Genomic DNA, 13,608 nt, shown 5'->3' with positions numbered 1-13,608 from the left:
TCTGTTGAAATGTGGCTATTCTGGTTTAAGATCTTGCGTAGGAACATAGTATGAGCGCCCATTTTGATCACCATTTGCTCTGGATTCATCTTTCAACTGGATCAAAGCAGAATGAATGATTAGCATAGGAAATGAAACAAAACTCTAAATATGGAAGAAATTATATGTGCACTAGAATAACTAAAGAACAGAGGACAACGCCATGAATTCAAACCCGACTTTCTGCGACGTATTATTTGGAAACAACAGAATTAACAGTTTAAGCATCCCACATTGTCTTTCAATCATTTGTCATGAATTGACCATGCTTGTCTTTCCATCGAGCTTTGGGCAACATCGGATGCTTAAAAATGTAACATTTTAGTCTTACTCTTCTCCATCAAGGATATATAAAATGACACTTCAAAAAAAAAAGGATATATAAAATGGAAATAGCTTATTTTAGACCAACTGGTCCATTCACATCCTATAACAATATATTTGTTGATAGTCACGATTTCCCATTCGCTAAACCAAAGTTTAAAGATGCCTTGGCAAGTAGTAAAGGATAAACAATAAAAGAAGTGAGCAACGTACCTTCCTTAGGACCTTCTTATGGTAACGATAGCCCTAATCGCACAAGAAATAAATTTGTGACCAGAGTAAACTATCAGCTTATACAACTAAATCAAAGTTTTTAAAAAATAAGGAGAGGAGAAACTGGGCATTGTTTGATTACCTTGTCGGTGCCGTAGATGTAATCACAATATGTAAATACTGAAGCAAAGTTGCTCTGGCTTCGTCCTCCAACATAATGATGGTAATCATGGTAATCTGCGCCACCATAAAATGGGATAAGTCTTGTAGGAGTCCAAGGGAAGTCGTATCTGCATTATACAATATGTACAGTGAATTGCCCATTCTTTCAGCGGAAAGCACTAAGTTATTTACCATCAAACAAATAGCTTTAAGCCTTTGTAAAATAACTTGTAAGCTATTTCTTCCAAGCATGAAAGCAACATGTTTCTTTTTCATCTGCATGCTTCTTCATCTGTTAAGATCACTTGTGGCATTATTCTTAACAAAGCTTTATGAGATAGCATATTAACAAAGGGCCAAGTTTCTAAACTCAATAACCATAAAAGAACAGGCATATAAATTTCAAGATGATGTTCCTTTAAACCTGCCGTTTATAATAGCAAGAGTTGGATGCATTGCTGTATTTGGCTTATGGCTAACCTAGCATCCCAACCAGTCTAGGTGTCACTCTTAAGAGGTCAATGACTTGTTGAGAAGAAAGTTCCAAAAACCAAGGTTCTCAACTTGATAGTAATTTGATTAACTCTATGCATACAATCACCCTCACACAAGTCTAGAATTCAAACATCATGTTACATGGAAAGAAGTAAGGACAGATGTCTTTGCTTCCGGTTGTTTCCAGCGTGCAGGTTTTAACTAAACATATAAACCGGCAACCAATGAAAAAAGAAAATATATGCAAATTGTCTTACTACAAATTTTGCCTCAGAATATTCCGAATATGAGTAAATTACCAGCCTTCGCCAGAACAGAGCGGACATCGGTGCACTCGTAATCTTTTTGAATTATAACTTTCTTTTTTCTATTACACACTTTGAACAATTTCAAGGATATCATAGCATTTTCTCATGATTTAAGAAAAAATTGACGTGGAAAAATGTTGAAGCTTCTCTAGAAACAAACATGATATGAGTATTGGATGCTAAGCCGACACACAATACAGGAAGGATGAGAAATCAGAAAGTTTCCAAGAAAATTAGACAAGTAAGAATCAAACTTTTGAAACATGCTTGGTATATTCAGGCAACAAGCTAAATCCTTTTAGTTACTTTAAAATCTCATGCAATGTATTCAGTTACTAAATTTTCAAATATGATAAGAGATCGACAGTAGTACCAGACATCATTGTAAACGATAACAGATTTACAGAGTGGTAGGCAAAACAAACTACTGAACAAAACAAAAAAATGATGCTAAATGAGCAATTTGTATATGCTTAGAGAATTGCATTCCACATTTTAAATGGTAACATAGTAGTGAACCTTCCACACTACAACTTACGCAACAGAAGATAGGTAAAAACTAAAGTTGAAAAGTAATGAATGAAATTCGAAAGTTGGCATCATTTGGTCACGAGAAGAAAATCAACAAAAGAGCAGTGAGCAAATCAGAAAAGTAACATCATAACAAAAGGGTTTAGCCGTAGCATACATACCCACTGTGTGTCTCTATTGATTCAATTTGCCTTAAAACTATCCACAACCAAAATGTTATCATATGCCCCGGAGCAATTGCTGGCCCGAGAAAAGTTGGAATCCCGAGGATCAGAATTTCCAGCCAATGTGCATATGGTGAAGCAAACCCAATTGGAGCAGTGTATTCATGGTGAACCCGGTGAATTTTGTCATATCCCCATTTGCCATGCAGGAACCTATGAAGCCAATAATTGGTATAATCTTCTACCATGAAATATACCCCTAACTGTGACAAAATCTCCCACACAGATGGCAATGGCAGCCCTGTTTGAATCCCTATCATCTGTCAAGAAGACACATACAATCTCAGATAAACCGAGAATATGCATTAAGAAAATTATCCAATCGAATAAAAATAATATCTCAAAGAATTTAATTACTCCATTGTTTAAGTAAGAAGCTTCTAACAGAGGCAACCACAATAAAATGAGTTGTTTGCAGCAAACTGATCCGAGAATCAAATTTTCAGAAATTGCCACTCAAAGAAGGATAAAATAAACAAAGGAATCCCAATGTTCAAATCTGAAATCTTCAAGAATCTCATTAATGATACTGAGGCCAGGAAAAAAAGTTAACTTTAAGCTTTGGAACTAAAACCGAACCCTGTACACAAAATGATATATTACAGTTCCCATTTACAACATGCAAATAACAAAGTATTTCGCAAAACGCTAAAGTTCCTCAGGAAGAACTCATTTACAAACATTTGTACTAAAACTGAAAAAGAAATACATATCGCGCTACCAAACACAGATTTCCCAGAAAACCAATCATCAATATCCAAAAATACTTAATCAGTATTTCATCGCCCCCTTGGTGAAAATGAGAATCTCGTAAAAAATTCCAGTCCCGAAATTAAAATGCAAATCCCAGTATTTGTACTGTTAAATAATGCAAATAAATCATATTGCCGAAAACGGCTTCCAAAATTCTAAAAAAAAATGGAAGACAAACTTCAGCTTTTAAAAACACCTGAAAAGAAATCCCAAGAAATTGAAAGACTAGTTACCTTAATTGAAGGATAAGACACAAACTGCAAAGGAACCACAACGAGAACAAACATCCGCATCACATCTGCATAACACCTGAACATCTCAGACGACGTCAGTCTAACTTTGGGCTGAATCTTGTACTTATTGAAACCCAGAGACCTCTTCAACTCAACAAAAACCAGCGGCAAAGGCACAAGAGTGAATACCAGAAACAAAAGGAAAATGGTGTGGCAGAAAATATAGAAATCCGATTTTTTAGCCGAGTAATTGAACCACAGTGTCTCTGCCCTCGTCAGGTTTCGTCCGAGGAATGTAGCAGCCTCCTCGATTTGAATTAAACGGCAACATTTTATGCGTAGCGGCGGTTGCAACTGGTGGTGGTGGTGTTGGGTTTATTGCAGTCAGAAGAGGCGGGAACCGACAGTTCCTTGCATGCATGAAATAGTAAATTATTTGAAACTGCGGCTCGCAAGTTATTTTGCATTTTCAACTAAAGAAAAAAACATTACATCACGTACTTTTCTTTTAGTACGACCACCTACTTAATTAACAAATACCAAATTCAGATAACGGGGTATTAATTAAATTAGGCTTCTAATAAATTATGGACGAAAAAAAAACTAGATGAGATTAATATCGAGGATAAAAAACGAATGAATTGAGTACGGTTAAAAGAAATGTTATTGTTTCTAGAGGTCATGGATTCGAGTACTAACGACTGTAAGAGTGATTAAACGTTTATTGTCAAATGGTTGAGAGTATTTAAAACATATATTACTTTGTAATCATCTTAACTTAATAAAAAAACGAAAGAATTGAAGTTGGTTGAGAATTATTTAGAGATTTAAGATATATATTAATGTCTATTTAAAGCCATCGTGTAATCATTCTAACTTATTTAGAATTTTTATTTTCTTTTCGACAATTTTGATGGGTTATTTTTTGATTTGGTTCAAGAAGAAAGAAATAAAAATTATACGATTAAATTGAAAGAAATAAAAACAAATGAGATTAATGCGTAAAGAATATAATATAATAAATTTTGTCAAAAAGAAAAAGAAAAGACAACAACAACAACCTATATAGGGTAAATTCACGAGATAATGTTCTCGAATTTTTTTTTTTCACGATATGGTGCACATCATAGATTAATTGCTGGAATGGGGTGAATTACAGTGATCGCCATAGGACGCCATGCAATTCAGGCGACCTTGGAGGTCGCCATGCAATCCAGGCGACCTTGGAGGTCGCCATGCAATCCGGGCGACCTCCAAGGTATATTGCATGGCGCCTGTGCATATTTTGCAAAAATCATGGGCCGTGGGAATGCATGGGGGAGGGGATGCATGCTGTGCATGGTCATGCAGATGCATGCTGTGCATGGGACGTGGGAACTGTGCATGGCCATGCACGTCGAACGGTGTAGGTCACGGCGGCGTGGTCGGTAGGTCGCCATGGAGTCTCGGCGACCAAGGTCTGGTCCGTAGCTGCTGCATGCATGCGTTGCATCATAGCTGAGATTCCTGCACCCGTAGCTGTATGTGTTGTTGCGTTATTGCAGCGTTAATTTAGCTGTCAGCCTTTCAATGCTCAATAGTTAGACGACAATGCTAATATTATTTGCTTCAACAATCAAATTTAATGACTCTGTCCAACGCTCAGTTGCTTTATATATAAAGGATATGGTGTTTAGGGTAGAAGCACAAGCAGAACGGCAAATATAAACTTTGCCGAGAAAGAAAAGGAAGAAGAAGAAAAGAAGATAAAGGCTCAAACATATTTCGTGAGGTAATTTTTTATTGTTTAATTTAGTTTAATATATGAAATTATTAGTTTGTTAGTTTCGGGTTTAGGGTAAAATTAAAATCTAGTTAATTAGTTTGTTAGTATAAATTATTAGTTTGTTAGTTAAGTTATATTATATTAGTTTATTAGTTTAAGTTATATTATATTATATAAAAAATTAGTTAATTAGTTTCTTAGTTTAAGTTATTAAATATAAAAAATATTATTAATTTGTATGTGTCTTTAAACGTATATTAGGTTGTTCGTGAAGTTGAAGTTATATTATAAAAAAATTAATTAGTGCTTAATTAGTTTGTTATTTTAACTAAGTTATATTATAATAAAGAAATAGTTTATTAGTTTAAGGTATATTATAATATATTAGATTATATAAAATTAATTTGTGGGAGCTATTGTTGTTTAAATAAATATTTTGTTTACACATACATGACATTATTTCACAATATTTGCCCACGTACAGATTGATTCGAAGAAAGAAACAAGGCAGGAAAAAAGTAAAGGAAGAAGGCATAAAGACGTGAGTAATTTATTATTTTGTTGTCCATTTTTGTTGTTGTGTATGTGTAAATTAGTAGTTAGTAAGTTTATATTATATTATATAAACTAATTTGTGCGAGATAATTTCCGTTTTAAAAAATATTGTGTTTAAAAATTTAGTGTTGTTTTAAAAATAAATTGTTTAATTTACATTGTATGTGTATATTAGTAAGAAGTAAAAATTAATTGAATGAAATAATCCGGACAACGCATTATCTCGCGAAATAATTATTTCGAGAACAGTATATCGACAGTTTTGCCTAACAAATTTGTTTGATATTTTTAAAAAATAAAAAATATTATCAAACTAATCATTATTATTAGTAATAATTACTAAATGATTAGTATCAAATCAAAATCATTAAATATTTATAATAAATAATTATTAGTGATTATGACTAAATCATATATTATTAAATCATTAAATATCAAATCATTAGATTAATAGTAATTATCAAATCATTATTAGGTTTATTAGTAAGCAATCAATCAAGTTAAATAATAAATTTTATTTGATCATTAATAAATAGTATATATATTATATTTAATAATTTATGAAATTATCTTATCTAATTTTTTAATCTAAATTAATTTTTTTTTATTTGTAGAGAAAATGAGCAGCAACTTTTTCACGATTGTCCATTATAATGGACAGATTATGGAAAATGAGGTCGGAGTAGTTTTTCAGTCTGAAAAACCAATAAATATGATGTTCAAAAAAGACATCACATTTATAGAAATGAAGCATAAGATAGAAAGAAAAATTCGAGCTGCAGTTGATGGTTGAGGTATAGGTTTATGATATGCTCTAACCCAGTCAGATATGCTGCAGTTCCACTTGAAGAAGATGATGATATTGGAACCATGGTTGGATTACATGAGTCAACCAATAGCATTATTGAATTATTTGTTGATGTGCGTAACATATGTGATGTTCCTGGGTCATCAAGAGGTGTGGCTCAAAATCCATCTGAAATGGCTTTATATAGTCAGTTTGAGGAGCCGACATACAGGTTCCCGAACAGTTTTATGGCACTATTGGAAGTGTAAATGAAGTCGGGGGGACATCTACAGCAGCAGAGTATGAGACGAGAAACATACCGGAATTGGTTGTTGATAATGACGCTGAAAATCGATGGGGAGAAATTCATGATGATTCAAGCGAAGATGAAGAAACTGAAGAACCCGTTTTGGGCGGCGACGAAAATATTTTGGTGGAGGTGCAATTGATGAAGTTCCGACACCGTATGAAGCTACTCCTCACATGTACGAGATAGATTATGATGCAATGAGGGCACCTGAATTCCCAGACATGCCACATTTACCTCCGTACCAAATGACTGAATCATTCGATAATTCTGGTGAATTTTCAGTTGGGGTGCAATTCAGAGGAAAAAATGAAGCTACGCTGGCGATTAAAGAGTACTGCATCAAATGCCATGTTGATGTCCATGTTGCAGAGTCCAACCAGAAAACCCTATACGCAAGTGTGTAAAATATGGCCCAGAGTGCAAGTGGAAGATCAGAGTGTCGAAAAATCAAAGGCACGATGTTTGGGTCATCACGAGGTACAATGGTTCGCACACATGTTTGCGAAACTCCATCGAACAAGACCACCGACTATTGGACTCCGATGTAATATGTGAATACGTGAAGGCGATGGTTGAAAAGGATCCAAGGATATCTTGTTCAGTGTTAGCTGCATCTATTCGAAGCCAATTTGGATATCAAGTAAAATATGGCAAGGTGTGGAATGCGAAAATGAAGGCAATGAAGTTGACGTATGGAGATTGGGATACATCGTACAATGAGCTACCACATTTGCTACAAGCAATGAAGCGATTATCCCAGGAACTATAGTGAAGTCTCAAACCATGCCGCATATGACGAAGAAGGTCAACTTCTGCCAAGGAAGAAAATATTTCATAGACTATTTTGGGCATTCAAGGCATGTATTGAAGGATTTCCATTTTGCAAACGTATGATCCAAGTAGATGGTACGTGGTTGTATGGTCAATATAGGCATGTACTTTTGATGGCAGTTGCTCAAGATGGTGAGCGAAATATCTTCCCAATTGCATTCGCCATTGTTGAGGGAGAGACAACAGAGGCTTGGGATTTCTTTCTGACCAATCTACGTCAATATGTCGTTCGTGAAGATGGAGTTTGCTTGATATCCGATAGAGGAACGGGTATTTTGGCGGCAATTGAACGACCAGGAAGTCGTTGGATACCTCCGTATGCATATCCGACATTTTGTATCCGTCATATTGGCAAGAATAGTATCGACCAGTTTCATAACGCACATATTCGTAGCGAGATAGTCAGCATGGGTAAGTTTTAATTTCAATATTTGTGTATTTTTTACGTGGTTTTTTAATTGCGGTTTAACACAATATATTATGGAACAGGATACGAACTACGTCGACCAAATTTTGACAAGAGATTGGAGAATTTGAAGGTATTTTACGATGATCAGCGTGTTTGGAAGTGGGCTTCAAAAATACCGCGGGAAAAATGGTCGCAAGCATACGATGAAGGTCGGAGATACGGACATATGACCACAAACCTTGTTGAGGCCATTAATTCGGTACTAAAAGGTACACGCCATCTCCCAATAGCGAGTGTGGTGAAAGAGACGTACTTTAGACTGGGTAAAGTTTGGTCGGACAAAGGCAAGGAAATTGAGTCTCATAAATAGAGGTAAAACTTGGGCTCCTACAGTGGTGGAATCAATGGAAGCAAATGAGCGATTGGCAACATCAATGGTTGTTCATAATTTCGACCGAGTTGGTCATACTTTTGTCGTGTCGTGCATACGTCGTAACGTCGGAGGAGAAGACCAAACATTTAGAGTGATTTACGACACAAATGGTGTGATTGTGGTCGTTTTCAGGCATGGAAATATCCATGTGCTCATGCAGTCGCTGCATGTATGTATGCTGGTGTAAGCGCATACACTTATGTTGATGAATGCTTCCACCTACGTAGGATATTAAATGTCTACAGCTATGTGTTCAGACAGATCCCGAATGAATCATATTGGCCCAAAAAGGATCATGATGAATGGCTACCAAATCCAATGCTTCGCAGAAGTCCAAAGGGTCGACCTGAGTCCACTCGAATTCATACCAGTATGGATTTTCATGCTAAAGAGAGAGGTCAAGCAAAGAGATGCGGATTATGTAGAGGTGAAGGCCATTCAAAAAACAATTGTCCTAATTTACCAAGATATAGGCCTCATCATTAGTAATCATATATGTATTTCTATGTATTTATTAATCATTATAAAAATGATTTAATAATGATTTAAATATTTAATGATTTGATGATTTAGTAATGATTTGAAATAATCATTATAGTAATGATTTGATAATAATCATTATAATAATGATTAGTAATAATCATTATAAAATGATTTAATAATGATTTAAATATTTAATGATTTGATGATTTAGTAATGATTTGATAATAATCATATAGTAATGATTTAGTAATAATCATTATAAAAATGATTTAATAATGATTTAAATATTTAATGATTTGATGATTTAGTAATGATTTGATAATAATCATTATAATAATGATTTTATAATAATTATTATGTTATTATTTAGTAATTATAATAATGATTTAATACTAATTTTGATACTAGTAATGATTTGATACTAAAAATCATTGTTAAGGTTAAAAAAGTAGTCTAATTTCAATAAATAATTTGTAATAAATAGCAAACGAGTTTACAATTGTTGTCGATGTCGGGGTGTTGTTGAATGATAATGTCGGGGCGGACGTCTGATACGTTGTGGCCGTTGTGGCTCAGGAGTATTGTACCCATCCCCCTCATTCATTGGGGTATTTGAACTGTCATGTGTTCAAAGTCATACGTCGACGAAACGTAGGAGAATAGATGGGTGCCTCAGGTTGCACAAACTCTGGTATGTATGCCGGGCCAGTAGAATCATCAACTGCGTGATGCAACGATTGTGGTGCGCTATTATCCACATCGGTCATTTCCGCTTCAGTTTGTAGAGATGAACTCCCACTCCCACTCGGTAGAGATAATTCAGCTTTACCAAATCTTTCTTAAACCTCAAAATTGCCGCCTCTCTACTATTGTTGTGAGGAACGGCTTTCCATTATCCAAAAAATAAGCAAGGTAAGGCGAAGTCTCAAAATTAAAGTCGTCGTCTTGAATGGCGTCAAGAGTTGGCATGAATGAAGCCCTATTGTTCCAAGCATTAATGTAGGTTACATGCTTCTCAACCCAATTAACGCTTTCTTTACGACGACCATCAAATCTGTGCAGGTCGTCATGCGTCAACCCAATTCACTGGACGACGACCATCTAAGTTTTGGAGGAGGTCATGAGCCCATGGACTCCGGAATAGGTTGGTGGAAGTGGAATTGCCTCAGCACTCTATCCCCAAATTGGATCTCAACAAAAGCAAAATTGATCAATGGTGTAACAGCACACCAATATTGAAACCTCTAAAATATCGTGCGGTATCAACGCAAATAATTCTTCATTCATGTATGGTCTCCAATTAAACTGTAAAATTACAAAACAATAAATTTATTTAAATCAATAATATAGTTAATTTAAATAATAATTAAAAAATACAAATTATGCATACCTCCTTTTTGGCCTTAATGTCGATCTTCAACCTGAACTCTTTAATGTTGTTGTGCACCAACCCTGTGCCTTCAATTTTATGCCTCCATCTGTATATCAATCAAAACAAAAATAGAGACATTTTGTTCAATAATTTTAATCAAAATAAATATTTTTTAATTAATATTTTATATTAAAATAGAGGATTCATATACCTTCCGGCAAGTGGAAAGTCAACCGCAGTCCGACTAATCGGTGTCAAAAACGGAAGTCTATGCCAAGCCCATGATTGTAGCAGCAACAGAATCACCGATTTCTACTGTATTATTATCATTCACGACTAATGACGCCTTGCACATCTCACGATACAAGAACGCCAATATCGCCGAACCCCAGCTATATGCCTACAATTCTCAAAATTTGTTAAAAAAGAAGATACTGAGTGTGAACATAACTACCGGATTTATCAGGCATCAAATTCCCCAATCAATTGTAATATATATGCTCGTGTTGCATATATAATTTCGTGCTCCGTACTATTTGATTGAAGTTGAAATTCATTCTTCAACCATGACAACCTCACCCGCCACCCTTTACACTCTGGTGGTACGGGCGCTTTCCCAAGAAACAAGTTGCAAAGTTGTTCCACCTTATTAAACTCATGTGACATTACCACCGGCATCCCATTAGTTTGGACCCCGAGTTGCATTGCTACATCCTCCAAAGTTATCGTGCATTCGCCACACGGCAAATGAAACGTGTGCGTTTCTGGTCTCCAAAGTTCAATCAACGCACTGATCAAACCTGGGACCAACTTGTAATCTCGCACAATGTTATATACCAAATCCAGCCTCTTGCAAATTTTCTTCTATTAGTGGGTGTGGCTTGGGCACTTTATGTAGTCGAAGACGAAGGACTCGCTGCTCGTCCTCCTACAATTAAATATTTCAAAAAATTATCACAATCATAAAATAATATTCAAATATTTATTAATTATAATTCATTAAACAAATATTTTATTCACCATTATTCCCAAATGACTTGAAATATGTTCATTGTCAAGCCTCAACAGTGGAATTTGGTCAGCCATTAGAATGAATCTGTAAAAAAAATTAAACAACAATATTTAAAAAATCATTTAATATAATCTAATATAAACTAACTAACTAATTTACAACACTAAACTTTAATATAATAACATATAATATAATAACTAATAAACTAACAAACTAAACTTTTAAAATATAAGTTAAACGTAAACGCTAAACCCTTAAACAACTAATAAAATATTCTTTTATATAACTAAAACTAACTAATAAACTATTTTTTCATTATAATATACTATTAAAAACTTACTAACTAATTTTTTATATATATAAATTCAACAAACAAATATAACTTAACTATTTAACTAACACAAACTAATTAAATAATTTTTTTTATATAACTAACTATTAACAATACAAACTAATTAATTATTTTTAACTATAACTATCAAACATATACTAATTAATAATTTTTAATTTATGTATACTATAACTTAAACTAACAATCATATACCCTAAACTAACAAACTAATTAACTGCTTTTGTTTAACCCTAAACCCTAAACTAACAAATTAAACATTTATAATAATAAACTAATTTAAATATAAAAAATTTACCTTATCTCCCTTTCTTCTTCTTACTTTCCTTTTCCCTTTCTTCCTTTCCTTTCTCCCTTTCTTTCTTTTTTCTCGGCTGCAATCTCTTCTCCTTTCTTCTGCAATCTCTTCTCCCTTTCTTTCTTTCTTTTATAACCGGCTGAGGCCTCAATTATTTCACCAATTGTACAATTGCAGCTGATTTCACGCGTTCAATTATTGTACCAATAATCAAATGGTTCACATGCCTCAAATGGTTCACATGCATGCATTGGGAGGTGTAGGCATGCAGCGGGGAGCACGTGAATTGGGAGGTGTAGGCAATGCAGCGGGGAGCACGTGAAGGAATCTATGTGGCTATGTGGCTGTGCATGTGCATGGATGATGGAATGGCGCCGGGACTACATGGCGACCTACAAGGTCGCCGGGACTACATGGCGACCTACAAGGTCGCCGGGACTACATGGCGACCTACAAGGTCGCCTAGGCTGCATGGCGACCTCTCTATTCCTGCATGGCTCGTATATGGCTCGTTGCATGCTCCCCATTGGCTCTCTATTCCTGCATGCTCCCCATTGGCTCGTATATGGCTCGTTGCATGCTCCCCATTGGCTCTCTATTCCTGCATGCTCCCCGTGGGCTCGTATATGGCTCGTTGCATGCTCCCCATTGGCTCTCTATTCCTGCATGCTCCCCATTGCCTCGTTGCATCCTCCCCATTGGCTCGTATGACTCGTATATGGCTCGTATATGGCTCGTATGTCACCCTCGTATGTCACCCCGTATGTCGCCAGGATTGCATGGCGTCCTCCAAGGTCGCCTGGATTGCATGGCGTCCTATGGCAATCACTGTTGAATTCACCCCATTCCAGCAATTAATCTATGATGTGCACCATATCGTGGAAAAAAAAATTCGAGAACATTATCTCGTGAATTTACCCAACCTATATATGAATTTTATCTTCAATCACTAAAAAAATATATATTTAAAATATTATATTTAGGTATTTGAAAAAATAATAATATATAAACAATGTGGAATTCAATAGATCTCATTGTCAAATCTATTGATTTTAAACCCTTAAAGATATATTTAAAATTTTGATTAAATTCATATGATAATTTAAATAATTCAAATACTCGTATCAAAATTCAAAACTTGTTTTTAACCGTTTAAAACCAACCGCCTTAAAAATTTGAATCACACGTTCTTTAGTACTTTCTTTTTAGTACGACCACATAATTAACAAACACCAAATTCAGTTGATTTATAAAAGTTTATAGTGACATAAGAAATAACGGAGCATTAACTAAATTAGGCGTCTAATAAATTGTGCGTGAAAACAAATCCATGAAAATTAGCATATTAAAAAAAGTTAAAAATAAAACATTTAAAAAATGAACTTGCACGTGAGTTATTTTTAATTTGAAAAAGAAATTCAATAATATGATCATACCTTCAAAAATAGCTAATTGTGAAATTTGAAAATAATATATTTATGGATTTTCTAAATACATTAAATTTATATAGCGGAATTTATCGAGCGATTTCAATAATAGAAGAAAGTATTATTCTTTGTTTTTCTCTTGATGTTTTAAATTCAAACAATTACGTCGATAGAATGTATAAACGTTATCAATAATTTAAAAAATATTCTATAATATATTTTAAATAAATATTATATTATAGTCACTTTAACCCCAGTTTTAAATTGAATCTTCCACTTCTTCAAATTATTATTT

At 34.4% G+C, this 13,608-nt stretch overlaps 1 pseudogene; it reads right to left on the bottom strand.

Annotated features, from left to right (window-relative positions):
• LOC120155223 lies at positions 1 to 3,714 on the bottom strand (annotated as a pseudogene).
• Positions 3,715 to 13,608: the final 9,894 nt, after the last annotated feature.

This window comes from Hibiscus syriacus, unplaced genomic scaffold (genome assembly GCF_006381635.1).
Source record: "Hibiscus syriacus cultivar Baekdansim isolate YM2019G1 unplaced genomic scaffold, ASM638163v2 tig00111166_pilon, whole genome shotgun sequence".
NCBI classification, from domain to species: domain Eukaryota; kingdom Viridiplantae; phylum Streptophyta; class Magnoliopsida; order Malvales; family Malvaceae; genus Hibiscus; species Hibiscus syriacus.
The sequence above is the reverse complement of the archived record's forward strand: the minus strand, read 5'-3'. Positions and strand labels throughout refer to the sequence as shown.